The sequence below is a fragment of the Symphalangus syndactylus genome, chromosome 5, assembly GCF_028878055.3.
Source record: "Symphalangus syndactylus isolate Jambi chromosome 5, NHGRI_mSymSyn1-v2.1_pri, whole genome shotgun sequence".
Lineage (NCBI taxonomy): Eukaryota > Metazoa > Chordata > Mammalia > Primates > Hylobatidae > Symphalangus > Symphalangus syndactylus.
The window spans coordinates 33,843,358-33,861,491 of record NC_072427.2 but is presented as its reverse complement, the minus strand read 5'-3'; the positions used below and the strand labels follow the sequence as shown (position 1 = coordinate 33,861,491).

Here is an 18,134-nt window from a genome sequence, read left to right as displayed (position 1 = left end):
AAGGCTCAGATGACCAATGACCGTTAGCATTTTTTTAATAAAGTATTTTTTAATCAATGTGTATATTTTGTGTAGACATGATGCTATTACACACTTTAAATAGACTATAGTACAGTATAAACATAAGTCTTATATGCAATGGGAAAACAAAAGTTTCATGTGACTTGCTCTACTGCAATATTCACTTTATTACAATATTTGCTTTATTGCAGTGGTCTGAAACTGAACCTAAATATATCAGAAGTATGCCAGTATATAAACTGGAGATCCAGAAAAAGAAAGACTGAGATGGTGAAACAAAAATATTTAAAAACTGGGAGGCCAAGATGGGCGGATCATGAGATCAAGAGATCAAGACCATCCTGGCCAACATGGTGTAACCCTGTGTCTCTACTAAAGATACAAAAACGAGCTGGGCATGGTGGTGTGTGCCTGTAGTCCCAGCTACTCAGGAGGCTGAGGCAGGAGAATCGCTTGAACCCGGAAGACGGAGGTTGCGGTGAGCCGAGATCACACCACTGCACTCCAGCCTGGCGACAGAGCGAGATTCCATCTCAAAAATAAATAAATTAAATTAAATAAAAATTTTTTTAAAAAAAAGAAGAAACAGAAAAAAAGACCACTGAAACTATAAGATCATTTCCTCTGAAAACAATTAAATAGAAATCAGTATAAAAAAGATGAGTGGGCATAACAAATGTATTTTTCAAAGATGGCCACACCAGTACATATCCCATCCCACATATACTTTTACAATGTGACTTGACACTTTTCCCTGTGCTGCCTCCTCCTCAAACATGAATGGAGCTCTGTAACTCTGGATCACCAGAATGCAGAAATAAGGCTAGGTCATAAATGGCAACATGGCTTCTATCTGGTATGCTCTGTCTCTCAGGAATTCCACTGACCATGCCCTGACAACAGTTAAAAAGTTGCATGGAAAAACCCACATGGAAAGGAACTAAGGCAGAAATGCCAAGTTTAACCACTCCTGAATTCCTAACCCACCGAAACTGTAAAGGATAATAAGCCACTAAGTTTTGGGCTTAACTGGTTATGCAACAATAGATAACATACGAAAAATTGTCACATATTTGGAAATTTTTAAATATACTCCTAAATAATATATGTGACCAGTAAATGAAAAATATTTTGAAATAAATAACAAAACTACATTTCAAAATTTGTGAGATGCAATTAAAGCAATACGTCATGGGGAAATGTATAACCCTAAATAAGTACAATAGGAAAAAAAAAATTAGAGAGCTATCTATTCAGAAGATAAAAAAGAATAGCAAAATAAACCTGAAGAAAGTAGGAAGGAAATAACAGAAGTGATCAGGTGTGTGTGGTGCCACACACCTATAGCCCCAGCTAGCCAGGAGGCTGAGGTAGGAGGGTTACTTGAGCCCAGGAGTTCAAGACCAGCCTGGGCAATATAACGAGACCCACCATTCAAAAACAAAACAAAACAAAACAAACTGCTGTGTTCATATATTGGTTAGAAAAGAAATGACAAAAACAAAGAAGTGATAAGTAGAGAGAAAACAAAATAGTAAAGGCCATCAAAGCCAGAAGTTGTATTTAAAAAAAAAAAAAACTATAAATTGGCAAACCTCTGGCAAAAATAATTAAGAAATTAAAAAGAAAAAGAGGCCAGACACAGTAGCTCACACCTGTAATTCCAATACTGGGAAGCTGAGGCAGAAAGATCATTTGAGCCCAGAAGTTCGAGATCAACCCTGGCAACACAGCCAAGACCTCATCTCTACAAAAACTTTCAAAAAGTAGCCAGGTCCAGGCCAGGGGCAGGGACTCACACCTGTAATCCAGCACTTTGGGAGGCTGAGGCAGACAGATCAACTGAGGCCAGAAGTTCCAGACCAGTCTGGCCAACGTGGTAAAACCTCATCTCTACTAAAAAATACAAAAGTCAGCTAGGTGTGGTGGTGCACACCTGGGGTCTCAGCTACTCAGGAGGCTGAGTCATGAGAATCGCTTGAACCTGGGAGGCAGAGGTTGGCAATGAGCCGAGATGCTGGGCAATAGAGCAAGACCTGGTCTTGAAAAAAAAAAATTAACCAGGTCTTGTGACACACACCTATAGTCCCAGCTACTCAGGATCCTGAGGTGGTAGAACCACTCCAGCCTGGAAGGTCAAGACTGCAGCCAGCCACGGTCACACCACTGCAATCCAGCCTAGGCAACAGCGAGACCTTGTCTCAAAAAAAGAAAAAAAAAAAAAAATCAAGGCTGGGCGCGGTGGCTCATGCCTGTAATCCCAGAATTTTGGGAGGCCGCAGCGGGTGGATCACCTGAGGCCAGGAGTTTTGAGACCAGCCTGACCAATATGGTGAAACCCTGACTCTACTAAAAATATAAAAATTGGCCGGGCATGGTGGCGTGCGTCTGTAGTCCCAGCTACTCAGGAGGCTGAGACAGGAGAACTGCTTGAACCCAGGAGGCTGAGGCTGCAGTGAGCCAAGATCGAGCCACTGCACTCCAGCCCTCCAGCCTGGATGACAAAGCAAGACTCAATCTCAAAAAAAAGCAAAGGATCAGGAATGGAAAAAGGGATAAAAACTAACATCAGAAATAACAGATTAGATGGTTCCATGGTGTAATGGTGAGCACTCTGGACTCTGAATCCAGAAATAACAGATATATCAGAAAGCCAATCAATACAATCAACCACATCTCAAAAAAATCCAAAAAAATTCAGTAGTTATAAACATCTCTAATGGAGTCTTGGCAAATGAAAAACAGAAGCTTCCTTGATTCGATAAAAGGTATCTACAAAGCCTACACCATGCTTAATGAGGAAAGGTTGGACATTTTTCCCTTGAGATGAGAAACAACACAAAGATGGCCCTATAAAGTCCTATCAATATTATGATGGAGATCTCAGGCAGCAAAGGAAAGCAGGAAAAAAATAAAAGGTATAAGGATTAGAAACAAGAGACAAAATTGTCATTATTTGCGTATGACATAATTGTATATACAGAAAATCCAGAAGAATCTACAGATAAATTCAAATTATATATGGTGTTTTTTTTTGTTGTTTGTTTGTTTTTTGAGATGGAATCTCACTCTGTCACCCAGGCTGGAGTGCAGTGGTGCGATCTCGGTTCACTGCAACCTCCATCTCCTGGGTTCAAGTGATTCTCCTCGGCTGAGGAAGGAGAATCACTTGGGCCTGGCAGGCGGAGGTTGCAGTGAGCCAAGATTGCACCACTGCACTCCAGCCTGGGTGGCAGAGTAAGACTAAGTCTCAAGAAAAAAAAAAGCAGTAGCAGCAGCAGCAGCAGCAGAAGCAGCAGCAAGCAGAAGCAGCAGCAAGCAGAAGCAGCAGCAGAAGCAGAAGCAGCAGCAGCAGCAGAAGCAGAAGTAGCAGCACCAGCAGAGGCAGAAGCAGAAGCAGCAGAAGCAGCAGCAGAAGCAGAAGCAGCAGCAAGCAGAAGCAACAGCAGCAGAAGCAGAAGCAGCAGAAGCAGCAGCGAGCAGCAGCAGAAGCAGAAGCAGCAGAAGAAGCAGAAGCAGCAGCAGCAGAAGCAGCAGCAAGCAGCAGCAGAAGCAGAAGCAGCAGCAGCAGAAGCAGCAGCAAGCAGCAGCAGAAGCAGCAGCAAGCAGCAGCAGAAGCAGAAGCAGCAGCAAGCAGCAGCAGAAGCAGCGCAGAAGCAGCAGAAGCAGAAGCAGTGGAAGCAGAAGCAACAGAAGAAGCAGAAGAAGCAACAGAAGAAGCAGAAGAAGAAATAGAAGCAGAAGAAGAAACAGAAGCAGAAGAAACAGAAGCAGAAGAAGAAACAGAAGCAGCAGAAGCAGAAGAATTTCACAAATACTGAACTAATTTTTTAGATTACATAATATACACATAGTATTATTATATGCACATGAAGTTCAAAAACAAGGAAAACTATATTGTTTAAGGATGTATAGCTAGGACTTAAAATTATGAAGCAAAGCAAAAAACAGTCACAAAGGTCAGGATAATAGCTACCTCCACTGAGGGGGATATGTTGACAAGGATGGTAAGGTTGGAGGGAAGCACTTCTGGTTTGTTGACCTGGGCAATGACAACACTAATATTCACTTTATTATTTCCCTTAAACTGAACATTTTATGCCTTCTCTTGTATACAGATGGTCCACAACTTATGACGGTTCAGCTTACAATTTTTTCAACTTCAGCACAGTGCGAAATCGATATGCATTCAGTAGAAACCATACTTCAAATTTTGAATTTTTATCTTTTCCCAGGCTAGCAATATGCAGTACGATACTTTCTCATAATGCTGGGCAGCAGCAGAAAGCAGCAGCTCTCACAAGGGTAAACAACTAATCCTCAATAGTATACTGTGTTGCCAGATGATTCTGTCCAACTGTAGGCTAATGTGTTCTGAGCACATTTAAGGAAGGCTAAGCTAAGCTATTATATTCAGTAGGTTAGGTGTAATAAATGCATTTTCGACTTATGCTATTTTCAACTTACAATGGGTTTATCAGGATGTAAACCCATTGTAAGTCAGGGAGCATCAGTATATGAATGAAAATGAAAAATAACAACTGCATATAACTAGTATGGTAATTTAATATATGATAATATAAGTCTGGTACCTAGTGTGCATTTTTTAAAAGCTACCATAATTAGAAAATGTTCTGTATCCTCCACAGTGCCTACACATCAGGAAGTTGGTCATGGTAGATGCTCAAATATTTTGATCAATAAATGAAACAACTTCCATTCTGATTATAATAATGGAGTAAAAGACAATTTAGATCTGAATGATTCCCTAAACCAATTCTCATTCTACAAGCCCAGAGACTGAATTCTTTATATCCCAACGGACTCTTCCCTCTGCCTTTAGCATTTTCCTGATCTCTTTCTCTTCATTCACAGGATACATCTGTTCTGCCCTACTATACTGTAAGAAGCTGTACATTAAATGCTTAGAATCCTATACATAATCTGAGATTTAAGACAAAAAAAGAGAAAGAACAAAGGTTAAAGTTAAGGGGAAATGGTACATAAGATGTACATAAGAGGGGAATTTTGGGGAAAACCCAGTGAAGATACAACGTATCCTTACATGAAAACATCCAAGACATGGGCTTTTTTTTAGTTCTAACGATTCAAGGAGTCAGGAAACAGTGAAATAAAGCAGGCAAATCATCTCCTGTCCCTTCAGACTTAGGCACCATACCAAAATGTATCTACTGTTTTTTTCCTAAAATTATCTCAACAACAACAAAACAGAACAAAGATACCTCTGAAAGCTACAAGACTCTTCTGGAAAAAATCAGCTCCTTCTCAGTTACTTGGGAAAAACACTTTTTTCTTTTTCCTTTTTTCTCTTTTAAGAGCCAGGGTCTTGCTCTATTGCCCAGGCTGCTGGACTACTACTGTGGCATGATCATCATGGCGCACTGTAACCTCGAACTCCTGGGCTCAAGTGATCCTCCCATGTCAGCCTTCCCAGTAGCTAGGACCACAGGCACACACCTATAGTTTGGCTAGTTTTTTTGTTTGTTTTTGTAGAGACAGGGTCTCATTATGTTGCCCAAGATGGTTTCAAACTGCTGGCCTCAAGCAATCTTACTGCCTCAGCCTCCCAAAATGCTGGGAAAGCTTTTTTTTTTTCCAAAGAATTTATTTTTATGTTGGACTGTTGTCTAGACCTTTATTAATTTTTTTTTTTTGCACACAAAACAATAAACATTTTCTAAAAGTACATACAAACAAAAAGATGCATATCAAACATATTAGGAAGGTTGCACATGGAAAGACGGGGAATAGAAATGGGGGATGGGAATTAAAGAAAATAAATGAGAGAGGGACTTTGTATGGATCAATGATAATAACTCAATCTTCTATTTGACAAAGAAGAAGGAGAAGGAAGAGGAAGAAAAAGAAAGTGGGATAAAGGATCAGAAAGGGAGGAAAATAGAAAAAATTAGAGTATGACTCCAGGGTAGACCTGTTTTGTTGTCACTTGGTTGGTTGGTTTGTCTGTTGTATTTTTCATACGTTTCACCATGTTGGCCAGGCTGGTCTTGAACTCCTAACCTCAAGTGATCAACCCACCTCGGCCTCCCAGAGTACTGGGACTACAGGCGTGAGCCACCACGTCCAGCCTCCACATTGCTTCTGGCTTCTGTGGTAGACCTCCCAGACGGGGCGGCCGGGCAGAGGCGCTCCCCACATCCGAGACGGGGCGGTCAGGCAGAGGTGCTCCTCACTTCCCAGACGGGGCAGCCGGGTAGAGACGCTCCTCACTTCCTAGAGGGGGTGGCGGCCGGGCAGAGGGGCTCCTCACTTCCCGGACGGGGCGGCCGGGCAGAGGCGCTCCTCACATCCCAGACCATGGGTGGCTGGGCAGAGGCGCTCCTCACTTCCTAGACGGGGTGGCGGCCGGGCAGAGGGGCTCCTCACTTCCTGGACGGGGCGGCCGGGCAGAGGCGCTCCTCACATCCCAGACGATGGGTGGCCGGGCAGAGGCGCTCCTCACTTCCCAGACGGGGCAGCCGGGTGGAGGCGCTCCTCACTTCCCAGACGGGGCGGCCAGGCAGAGGCGCTCCTCACGTCCCAGACGGGGCGGCCGGGCAGAGGCGCTCCTCACTTCCCAGATGGGGCGGCCGGGCAGAGGCGCTCCTCACGTCCCAGAAGGGGCGGCCGGGCAGAGGCGCTCCTCACGTCCCAGACGGGACGGCCGCGCAGAGGTGCTCCTCACTTCCCAGACGGGGCGGCCGGGCAGAAGCGCTCCTCACTTCCCAGAAGGGGCGGCCGGGCAGAGGCGCTCCTCACTTCCCAGGCGGGACGGCCGCGCAGAGGCGCTCCTCACTTCCCAGACGGGGCGGCTGGGCAGAGGCGCTCCTCACTTCTTCCCAGATGGGGCGGCCGGGCAGAGACACTCCTCACTTCCTCTTCCCAGACAGGGCGGCCAGGCAGAGGCGCTCCTCACTTCCTCTTCCCAGACGGGACGGCCAGGCAGAGGTGCTCCTCACTTCCTCTTCCCAGACGGGGCGGCCGGGCAGAGGCTCTCCTCACCTCCCAGACGGGGCGGCCGGGCAGAGGCGCTCCTCACCTCCCAGACAGGGCAGCCGGGCAGAGGCGCTCCTCACGTCCCAGAAGGGGCGGCCAGGCAGAGGCACTCCTCACGTCCCAGACGGGGCGGCCGCGCAGAGGCACTCCTCACTTCCCAGACGGGGCAGCCGGGCAGAGGCGCTTTTTTTTTTTTTTTTTTTTTGAGACAGTTTCCCTCTTGTTGCCCAGGCTGGAGTGCAATGGCACGATCTTGGCTCACCGCAACCTCCGCCTCCCAGGTTGAAGCGATTCTCCTGCCTCAGCCTCCCTAGTAGCTGGGATTACAGGCATGTGCCACCACGCCTGGCTAATTTTGTATTTTTAGTAGAGATGGGGTTTCTCCATGTTGGTCAGGCTTGTCTTGAACTCTCAACCTCGGGTGATCCACCCGCCTCGGCCTCCCAAAGTGCTGGGATTACAGGCATGAGCCACCACCCCCGGCTGGGAAAGCTTTATTTCTTAATCAATTTATTCAATATGTATTACTTATATATAGTTCAAAAGATTAAACATAAATATCCTTCAGAACCAAACTCACTGAATAAAACTATAGTACATCCGTATAATAGACTATTGTGTCTCCGTAAAAAAGAATGAGAAACATCTTATGTACCAATACAAAGTCCTCTCCAGCATATAGTAAGTGGAAAAAAAGAAAAGGTACAGAACAGAATATATGGTATGCTACCTTTAGCATATGAAAAGAGAATACATATATTTTATTTTTGAAAAATAGGATGATTAATCAAAGACTTACAAAAATGGTTACGTATCGAGGAGTGAGAAAACAGGATGAAAAAGATGGGGATGAAAATGAGATTCCTGGCCAGGCACAATGACTCATGCCTGTAATCTCAGCACTTTGGGAGGCTGAGGCAGGAGGACTGTTTGAGGCCAGGAGTTCAAAACCAGCCTGGGCAACATAGCAGGACCCCATCCCTACTAAAATAAAATGTAATTTAAAAAAAAAATTAGCAAGGCACAGTGGCACGCACCTATAGTATTAGCTACTCAGAAGGCTAAGGCAGGAGGATGGCTTGAACCCAAGAGTTCAAGGCTGCAATGATGTATGACTGTGCCACTGCACTTGCTCTATCACTCCAGCCTGGGTGACAGAGCAAGATCTCATCTCTAAAAACAAAGAAAATAAGAATCCTTTTTTTATATGGTTTCTCTTTCTGAACTATGTAAGTGCTTTACATATTCAAAGAATAAAATCAAGGGTTTTTTTTTTAATTATTTTTTTGAAATAGGGTTTCACTCTGTCACCCAGGTTGGACTGCAGCAGCGCAATCACAGGTCACTCACTGCAGCCTCAACCTCCTGGGTTCAAGCAAACCTCCCACCTTAGGCTCCCAAAGTGCTGGGATTACAGGCATGAGCCATAGCACCCAGCCAAATTAAGTCTAAAAACAGGAAAAGCAAATCCTAAAATAAAATAAGTAGACCTAACTGCATATCAAACTGGTAACAATCAAACTGAGAAAATCATTATTTCAAGTGACTTTTGAACATAGCACTACTTACAATAGGTACATTCTTAGTAGGATACAGTCTAAGGACAAAAAGAAATGCAAAGAAATTTTGAGTCTCACTGAGTACTTTCATTTATTTTTGAAACTATAAATACTTAGAAAAAACATACACCAATGTTAATAAAAACTATGATTTTCAACATAAAGGAGATTAAAATAAAAATAATTTAACAAACTAAAAGGAGGAGGAGGAAGAAGACTAGGGAGAAGAGAAGGAAGAAACCTATAATGTTAAATTTGAGTAAGAATTATCAAGATGATATCATGCTTTTTACTCCCTCCTGTCAGAGTCTCAGTGACAGCCCAATAACAAGGAGCATACTTAGCATCTAAATACTGGTTTCTAAATACAATCTCGGCAGGGTGTAGTGACGCATGCCTGTAATCCTAGCACTTTGGGAGGCTGAGGCAGGCAGATCACCTGAGGTCAGGAGTCCCAGACCAGCCTGGTCAACACGGTGAAACCCTGTCTCTACTAAAAATACAAAAATTAGCGAAGTATGGTGGCGCACACCTGTAATCCCAGCTACTCCGGAGGCTGAGGCAGGAGAATCACTTGAACCCCGGAGGCAGAGGCTGCAGTGAGCCAAGACCGTGCCACTGCACTCCAGCCTGGGCGACAGAGCAAGACTTTGCCCCTCCTCTCCAAAAAAAAATTTTAATTGAATAAATATATAAGTAAATACAATCCTCCACTGTAAGAAGACCAAGCTTCTTGGAGAAATTGCTGATTCCAAGTCTAAAGCAGGAAAAGTCCATGGTGAGCCAAGATATCGTGTACCCAAGAGTAAGGAATCATTCAAAGACTAATGGGTTCAGGAAAAAATAATTCAGGAACCTGTTTGAAGAAGCTCCCACTGCCCTTATTTGAGACAATTTGAGCATCAAAACAAAAACAATGTCTGCAAATGACTATAATACAACAAAAGTCATGAGACCATTAAAAACCTCATTTGCTACTATTGTAGATGACTATTACACAAATCCTCCCTCTAAAAATTAAGGAAAAAATTAAGCATTTACTGTTCTCTTTTAATAGGAACTGTTGTTCACTCCCAGTTGATAAAGGTTACAAAGCTCTTATTAACTGAAGAATAACTAATAAATGAAAAAGAATTACAGAATTAGAAAAATTGCCATTTTGCAATCCTTAATTAAATACCTAACGATCAAAAAAGATGCTAAAATTATTAGAGAAAGAATACTGAGAAATGGAATATTTGTATGGTATTAAAGTATCAGTCCCACAGATTATTGTACATAACGGGAGAAAAAATTTACTTTTAAAATGGAGACATAAGCAAACACCACCTTAAACCTATCAAACTTACATCACTGATAGCAGGACAGCTGACATTATGTGCCTCCCATAATACACAACATGATATACAACATCACCTACGAAGTGTTCTTGCCAAAACTTTTTAATATGAATCTATTCAATCCTTTACAACATAACTTCCAGTTTACAGGATATACAAGCACCAGAAGAACAAGTTAAACAATCCAAGAAACAATCAGAAAACTCCAGAAAACAGGCCATTCTACAAGATGATTGGTCTCTTCAAAGACATTTCAATGTCATAGGGAAGAGAAATGTGGGAAGGAACTTCCTACATTGAGAGACTAAAAAGAGATAATCAAATGAAATGCAAAAACTTAACTGAGTTCTCTTGAAAAAAAACATTTTTCAGGACAGTTGGGAAAATTCAAATATAAATTCAATATTAAATTAGGGTATTATTTTTCTTAGGTGTTGGTAATAGCACACTGGTGATATGAAAAATATGTATTTCTTAGAAAATATATACCAAGCATTTTGCAGTAAACTTGTCACAATACATGCAGTTTTTTTTTTTTTTGATACAGAGTTTCGCTCTTGTCACCCAGGCTGGAGGGCAATGGTGCAATCTTGGCTCACCACAACCTCCACCTCCCGGGTTGAAGTGATTCTCCTGCCTCAGCCTCCCAAATAGCTGGGATTACAAGCACCCACCACCACGCCCTGCTAGTTTTTGTATTTTTAGTAAAGACAGGGTTTCACCATGTTGGCCAGGCTGGTCTCAAACTCCTGACCTCAGGTGATTCACCTGCCTTGGCTTTCCAAAGTGCTGGGGTTACAGATATGAGTCACGGCACCCAGCCGCAACTTACTTTCAAAAGGTTCTGCAAAAATATATACAATCACAGCCGGGTGCGGTGGCTCATGCCTGTAATCCCAGCATTCCGGGAGGCCGAGGCAGGCAGATCATGAGGTCAGGAGATCGAGATCATCCTGCCTAACACAGTGAAACGCCATCTCTACTAAAAATACAAAAAATTAGCCAGGCGTGGTGGCAGGCGCCTGTAGTAGTCCCAGCTACTCCAGAGGCTAAGGCAGGAGAATGGTGTCAACCCGGGAGGTGGAGCTTGCAGTGAGCCAAGATCATGCCACTGCACTCCAGCCTGGGTGACAGAGCAAGGCTCCGCCTAAAAAAAAAAAAAAAAATACACACACACACACACACACACACACACACACACACACACAGACAATCACATAGGGAACAATAAAGCAAATATGGATGGCATAATGCTATCTTTTGAATCTAGTTGGTAGACATATTAGTGTTCTCTTCCAACTTTTCTATTTCTTTACGATCTTAATTATAAAACAGTAGGGGAGGGAAGAAAGAGAACTAAAAGAAAATAGAGTTGCAAAAGCAAAATAAGACAAAAATATTGGTCGGGTGCAGTGGCTCACGCCTGTAATCCTAGCATTTTGGGAGGCCAAGGCAGGCGGACGGCTTGAGGTCAGGAGTTCGAGACCAGTCTGGCCAATATGGTGAAACCCTGTCTCTATTAAAAATACAAAAATTAGCTGAGTGTGATGGCACACACCTGTAATCCCAGCTACTTGGGAGGCTGAGGCACAAGAATCAAGAATCACTTGAACCTGGAAAGCGGAGGTTGCAGTGAGCCAAGATCGCACCACTGCACTCCAGCCTGGGAAACACAGCAAGACTCTGTCTCACAAAAAAATAAACAAGGCAAAAAAAAAAAAAAATCTAAAAATCGTTTATAAACATCTCCACACAGTCACCTAAGAACTTTCTTCCTTACATTAAAAAAAAAAAAAATCGGGGCCGGGCGTGGTGGCTCAAGCCTGTAATCCCAGCACTTTGGGAGGCCGAGGCGGGCGGATCACGAGGTCAGGAGATCGAGACCATCCTGGCTAACACGGTGAAACCCCGTCTCTACTAAAAATACAAAAAATTAGCCGGGCGTGGTGGCGGGCGCCTGTAGTCCCAGCTACTCGGGAGGCTGAGGCAGGAGAATGGCGTGAACCCGGGAGCCGGAGCTTGCAGTGAGCCGAGATCGTGCCACTGCACTCCAGCCTGGGCAACAGAGCGAGACTCCGTCTCAAAAAAAAAAAATCTAGCCAGGCAGCTTAGTGGCACACATCTGTAGTACCAGCTACTCAGGAGGTTGAAGTGGGAGGACTGCTTGAGCCCAGGAGCTTGAGTCCAGCCTGGGCAATACAGTGAGACACTGTCTCAAGAAAAAAACAAAAAGGAAATTCCAGGCCGGGTGTGGTGGCTCACGCCTGTAATCCCAGCACTTTGGGAGGCCAAGGGAGGTAGATTACCTGAGGTCAGCAGTTGAAGACCTTCCTGGCCAACACGGCAAAACCCTATCTCTACTAAAAATACAAAAATTAGCTGGGCACGGTGACAGGCACCTGTAATCCCAGCTACTTGCGAGGCTGAGGCAGGAGAATCACTTGAACCCGGGAGCCGGAGGTTGCAGTGAGCCGAAATTGCACCATTGCACTCCAGCCTGGGAGACAGAACAAGAGTCCGTCTCAAAAAAAAAAAAAAAAAAAAAGAAAATTCCAGAGATTACTCAGCCCACAATCATCTCATCAATAAAAGTAAACAGATTTCAAACAAATACTTACACACTACAAACACCAATAGTACTAAAATCTGTCAATTATTTAAGGAATGTTTGTCATTGACAAACAGAACACATTTTGTTATGATAACTCACACTGAATCAAATACATTCTAAAATCCATTAATCTTATATGCTAAGACATCAAGAGAAGCATTTCTTTGCAGTATTTTTTCAAAATTTTTTTTTAAATGCCCCAATGCCACAAGAAATATTTTAACTGAAAAAAATCACACTTGAAAGACAACTAATAGACAGATTGTCCTAACATCTGCTTCTTTTAGCAACAAACTTTGATTAGCCATTTATTCTAAAAGCCACACAGTGAAATTCTTAAAATTCTTGATTTCGGCCGGGTGTGGTGGCTCACGCCTGAAATCCCAGCACTTTGGGAGGCCGAAGCGGGCGGATCACAAGGCCAGGAGATCGAGACCATCCTGGCTAACATGGTGAAACCCCGTCTCTACTAAAAATACAAAAAATTAGCCAGGCGTGGTGGCAGGCGCCTGTAGTCCCAGCTACTCGGGAGGCTGAGGCAGGAGATTGGCGTGAAACCGGGAGGCAGAGCTTGCAGTGAGCTGAGATCGCACCCCTGCACTCCAGCCTGGGCGACAGAGCGAGACTCCGTCTCAAAAAAAAAAAAAATTATTGATTTCATATTTAAACATAACAAGAAATAGGCTGGGCGCAGTGGCTCACACCTATAATCCCAGCACTTTGGCAGGCCAAGGCAGGCGGATCGCTTGAGGTCAGGAGTGCAAGACCAGCTTGGTCAATATGGTGAAATCCTGTCTCTACTAAAAATACAAAAATTAGCCGGGCATGGTGGTGTGCACCTGTAGTCCCAACTACTTGGGAAGCTGAGGCACAAGAATCACTTGAACCCAGGAGGCAGAGGTTGCAGTGAGCCGAGATCACACCACTGCACTCCAGCCTGGGTGACACAGTGAGACTGTCTTAAAAAAAAAAGAAGAAATAAAACAGGAAATAGACGTATTCAAGAGCGAAAAGGAAGACTTATTGAGTACCTGCTATATGCTTGGTGCTTTACATAAAAATTTTTTTAACTCCAATGATAATCTTATGAGGCAAATATTACCCCCAGTTTGTTTTTTTTTTTTTGAGGCAGGGTCTCACTCTGTTGCCCAGCCTGGAGTACAATGACATGATTACAGATCACTGCAGCCTCGACCTCCCAGGCTCAAGCAATCCTGCCACCTCAGCCTCCCAAGTAGCTGGGACCATAGGTGAATGCCACCACACTCAGCTATTTAATAACAATTTTGTCATTTTTGTAGAGACAAGGTCTCCTATGTTGCCCAGGCTGGTCTCAAACTCTTAGGCTCAACTGATCCTCCTGCCTCCACCTCTGCCTCCCAATTATCCCCATTTGAGAGATGAAAATTCTGACAAGCTCTCAAATGTTAACTGACTTGCCCATAAATGACAGTTCAAAAGTTATAAGGCTAGAACTTGAATCCAGGTCTGTTAGAAATCTAGGTTTGAGAATCCATATTCTCTCCACTTAATGGATTTAAGATTCACAGATATAAAAGCCTATCTAAGGAAAAAGAATATTTAAAAGAATATAGTTATATATTCAAAGAGCTACACAATCTTACAGTTTAAGAAAAATCAAAACTGAGAAAAAGTACGCTCCAAAATTATTGCTAATTGTAAAAAAAAAAAAACACACACACACACAATTTTTAGCAAGCCAGCTGTCTATGACAGGACAGCTAGTCCATTCCTCACTGTACATGTAAAATTACACTTCAGTTGCCCGCTGGATGACCCCCCTGCCAAAATATGCCAGCAACATAATTCACATTAAAACCCAGAGGCCTAACACTATTTGGAAAGTGCTTTACATGTTTACTATACCTATCCTAAGCATATTTACCACTCATAATTCATATGCCATTTTCAGCAAATATACTTTGTTCTATCATATTATTTTCTGCCACTCCAAAATCATATTAAATGTATAAACAAGAACACCTAAATATAACATCTCACAAATAAACCTTAGTAGTATTATGTTATTTTGAACTTGTCTATTGTATGAAACTATGCCACAATTGTTTCTATAACATAAATTATCTATGTTCTTTCTACAGGATCAAAATTCCAATACCTATACTCCTTGTATGTCTAAAGATACACATAAAATAGGTACAGAAACCTATATGTTAAAGGGTTTCCCATGTAAATTAAATCCTCTATGAGCTGGATTAGTGACTAGAAGAAGGCATGAGGCAGCTTGTAGAGTTCTAGTGATGTTCTGTACCTTGATGTAGATGTTGGTTACACTGGTATGTTCTTAGTGAAAATTCACTGAGCTATATATTTACCAGCTGTGTGCTTTTTGTATATTTTATAATTTATAAAGTCTTATATTTTTAGGCTGGGCATGGTGGCTCAGCCTGTAATCCTAGCACTTTCAAAGACTGAGGCGGGAGGATGGCTCTAGTCCAGGAGTTTAAGACCAGTCTGGGCAACACAGTGAGACCCTATTTTTTTTAACTTATATTTTTTAAAATGCTCAATCTAAAAATTTGTCTCACTAAAGAGCACTGATATCATCCCTCTTACCAAAATAGTCAAACCCTAGTGAAGAAAACAGATAAGTAATTAAGCTATTTCATTAGAGGACTATGATGGAAGTAATTACTGTGTGCTACAGGAGCACATAAGAATGGTACCTAACTTAATCTGAAAGGGGTAAAGGAAAGCTTCCCGAAGAATATACATCTGAACTGAATCCTAAAGGTCAGACAGAAATTAGCCAAGCAAAGAAAGGGGAAAGTGGAAATCAGGGAAATAGAACATCAAATGTAAAAGACAAGAGAGAAAGCACGTTACCTGAGAGGAAGCCTAAAGTCAGTAAGAGTGGATTAAAGTACGTAAGGAAGACAGCAAGTGAAGAAAAGCTAGAGAATTAAGAGTTAGATCATGAATGATCTCATACACATGCCATGCTACAGTTTAAACTCTATCCTGAAAACAATGAGACAGCTTTTTTGAAGATTGTTCAATAGGAAAGGACATGATTTGATTTTTATCTCTACTATACATGTCAAAATTATGGTGTGGGCCATACTCACAACCCCATTTTGCAGTAAATTAGCCTGCACACTGTCCCATACTTTCCACCATTACGATCTTTCCCGATACCCATATATACATACAAACACACAGCCAACAATAAATGGCCAAGAGTGGTGACATAACCTAAGTACACAGACTTGTTAGCAATAAATGAGAAAAAGAGCTGAGCCAAAGAAATTGTTTCTTGGGAATTCAAACCCGAAAATCCTAGGGAAAAGGAAGAGGTTAGCAACAGGAGCTGAAGTTAAAACAATTGCAGCCAGGAGGCAAGATGTTGGCATGGGGGGTCACACAGTAGTTATAAGGAGCAGAAATTAGGAATAAATGGAAGCTATGACACGGGGGAAAAACTGGAGAAGAAAGAAAGGGTATCTAGGACAAGTTAACAATGGAGCACTGGAGTGAAATCTCCAGCTTTATTAGGTTCTTGTTCTTCTTGAGAGCAGTTTTATTAGGTTCTTGTTTTTCTTGAGAGCAGTTTTATTAGGTTCTTGTTTTTCTTGAGAGCAAGTTGTTTAACTTTTCCTGGGTTCCCTTGTGTATGGTTCCCATCAATAAGCACTTCACTACTTAAGGTAACTTGAGTCTCTTCCCTGCAAGTGAAAGAGCATGACTAAAAGAGCATTTTAGAATACTGACTCCAACAGCAGTCAAGAGAATAAACTGGAGGGCATGACAAGAGGCAGAAGACAGAAGGCAAGAAGACCACTCAGCATTACAGAAGCCCAAGAAACAGATATTTTGAGTTAAAATAAGATAGAGGCAACAAAAAGTAATAAGGAATGACCTGAAATATCATGAGGGAAAATGTACAAAGCAGTGACAGACTGGATGTTGGCAGCGAAGTACAGAGTGAAGCGGAGAGCAATTCCCAGGTTCCTGAAGGTTTCATGAGGAAAGAGTGGTGCCATCAATCAAGGTAGGAAATCGGGAGGAAGAATTTTGTTGCAGTTTCTGTCTCCCGGCTCTCTCTCCACTGTTTTTGGGGGGAAAAGAGGCAGGAGGAGTTTTGTTTCCTAAATGTTTGGATTGAAGTGTTTGTGAAATGTGAATCAAGGTGGTGATATCCATTAGGCAGTGCTTTTACAGGGGTCTAGAGCAAAGGCAAGCACTCTAGACAGCAGTTCTAGATGTAGGAATCAATACATTAAGTCAATATTGTGGTTTTTAAAATGTCTGAAAAGTCTTTGACTGATATTTATTTCAAACTGAGTTAATATAACCAAAAATCACTCCAACTAAAAACCTTGATATTCTTGGCAAATCATATTTTCAAACCTCCTACATTTCTCTGCAATTATTAAAGACTGAACAAACTTCCACATAGTATAATCCCAATGATTAGGAAAGATGGGAGTTTATATTGCTAACTTCTATTGAGGTACTTGTTAAAAAAAAAAATCTAAGTTTATCCAATTTCCCTCAGGAACTATATACTACTAAAATAACTAAGGGAAAATAACTGTTAAAAATTCATATATTAGATAGTGAATCTCACTGTTAATGCTTAAACCAGAATAAGATTTTTTAAGGAACTTAATCACATAATTTACTAATTTAAATATTCAACGCTACCTGTAATTTAAATGTTGGGTTTCCATCCTAAAACCTTTTCTCCTCCCTTCTGTATGATTTTGCCTCCAAAATCTACTACTATCAACCCAGAACCTGATACTGAGCTTCAGCCACAAATCCAACTGCCTAATGGTCATCTACATCTGACAGAACTACAGTCACCTAAACTGAACATGTCACAAATTAACCCCTCTATCCCTCCTCCTTGACAAAATAAAAATAAAATCCCACTCCTTCACAGGAATCCCCACCTCAGTGAAAGGCACAAGCCAGAAACCTAGATTTTATCCTCTATGCAACTTCTCCGCAACCCCAAATACAATAAAATCACCAACTCAACTCCCAATATCCAAGTTCAGATCCAGTCTCACCATTTGCCTGGATAACCCTAATATTCCTGGCCTTTAGCCTTATTCTACTCTTCAATTCACTGCAGCCAGAATGACCTTTTTAAAATGCAAATCTGACCATTCCAGTCCCCTGCTTTAAAATCCTTCGATAATTTAATATTATAATCATCATCACAGTTAGTCACTGTGGAAGCTCAGAGGTTCAATGAGAAATTTAGTTACATCCTTTCTGTAGGTTCAACATAAAAGAATCATCAGGAATTTTTTTCAAATCACAAAATTATTTAAACATACATATAACAGCAGACACATTTAAAAGAAAAGCACGTAACATTGTTGGTAAAAGCATAACACCAAAAATAACCACCAGTCCACAAAAATGGAATACTATCCAGCCAGTAAATGAGGCACTCCCATATGTAGTTAATAAATGATCTCTAGGATGTAGTATTAAGTGAAAAAAACAGGCTATGTATAGAATGTAAAGTATGAAACCATTTGTATACAGTGTCTTAAAAATATAAATGTGTAGGTTTATATATTGGAA

The 18,134-nt window shown here is 41.9% G+C and overlaps 1 protein-coding gene across 5 annotated transcripts in view; it reads right to left on the bottom strand.

The window, feature by feature from the left end:
• MYO9A (myosin IXA) overlaps window positions 1-18,134 on the bottom strand; it is a 300,363-nt gene that overhangs the window by 280,192 nt on the left and 2,037 nt on the right. The gene's annotated exons all lie outside the window — the stretch shown is intronic.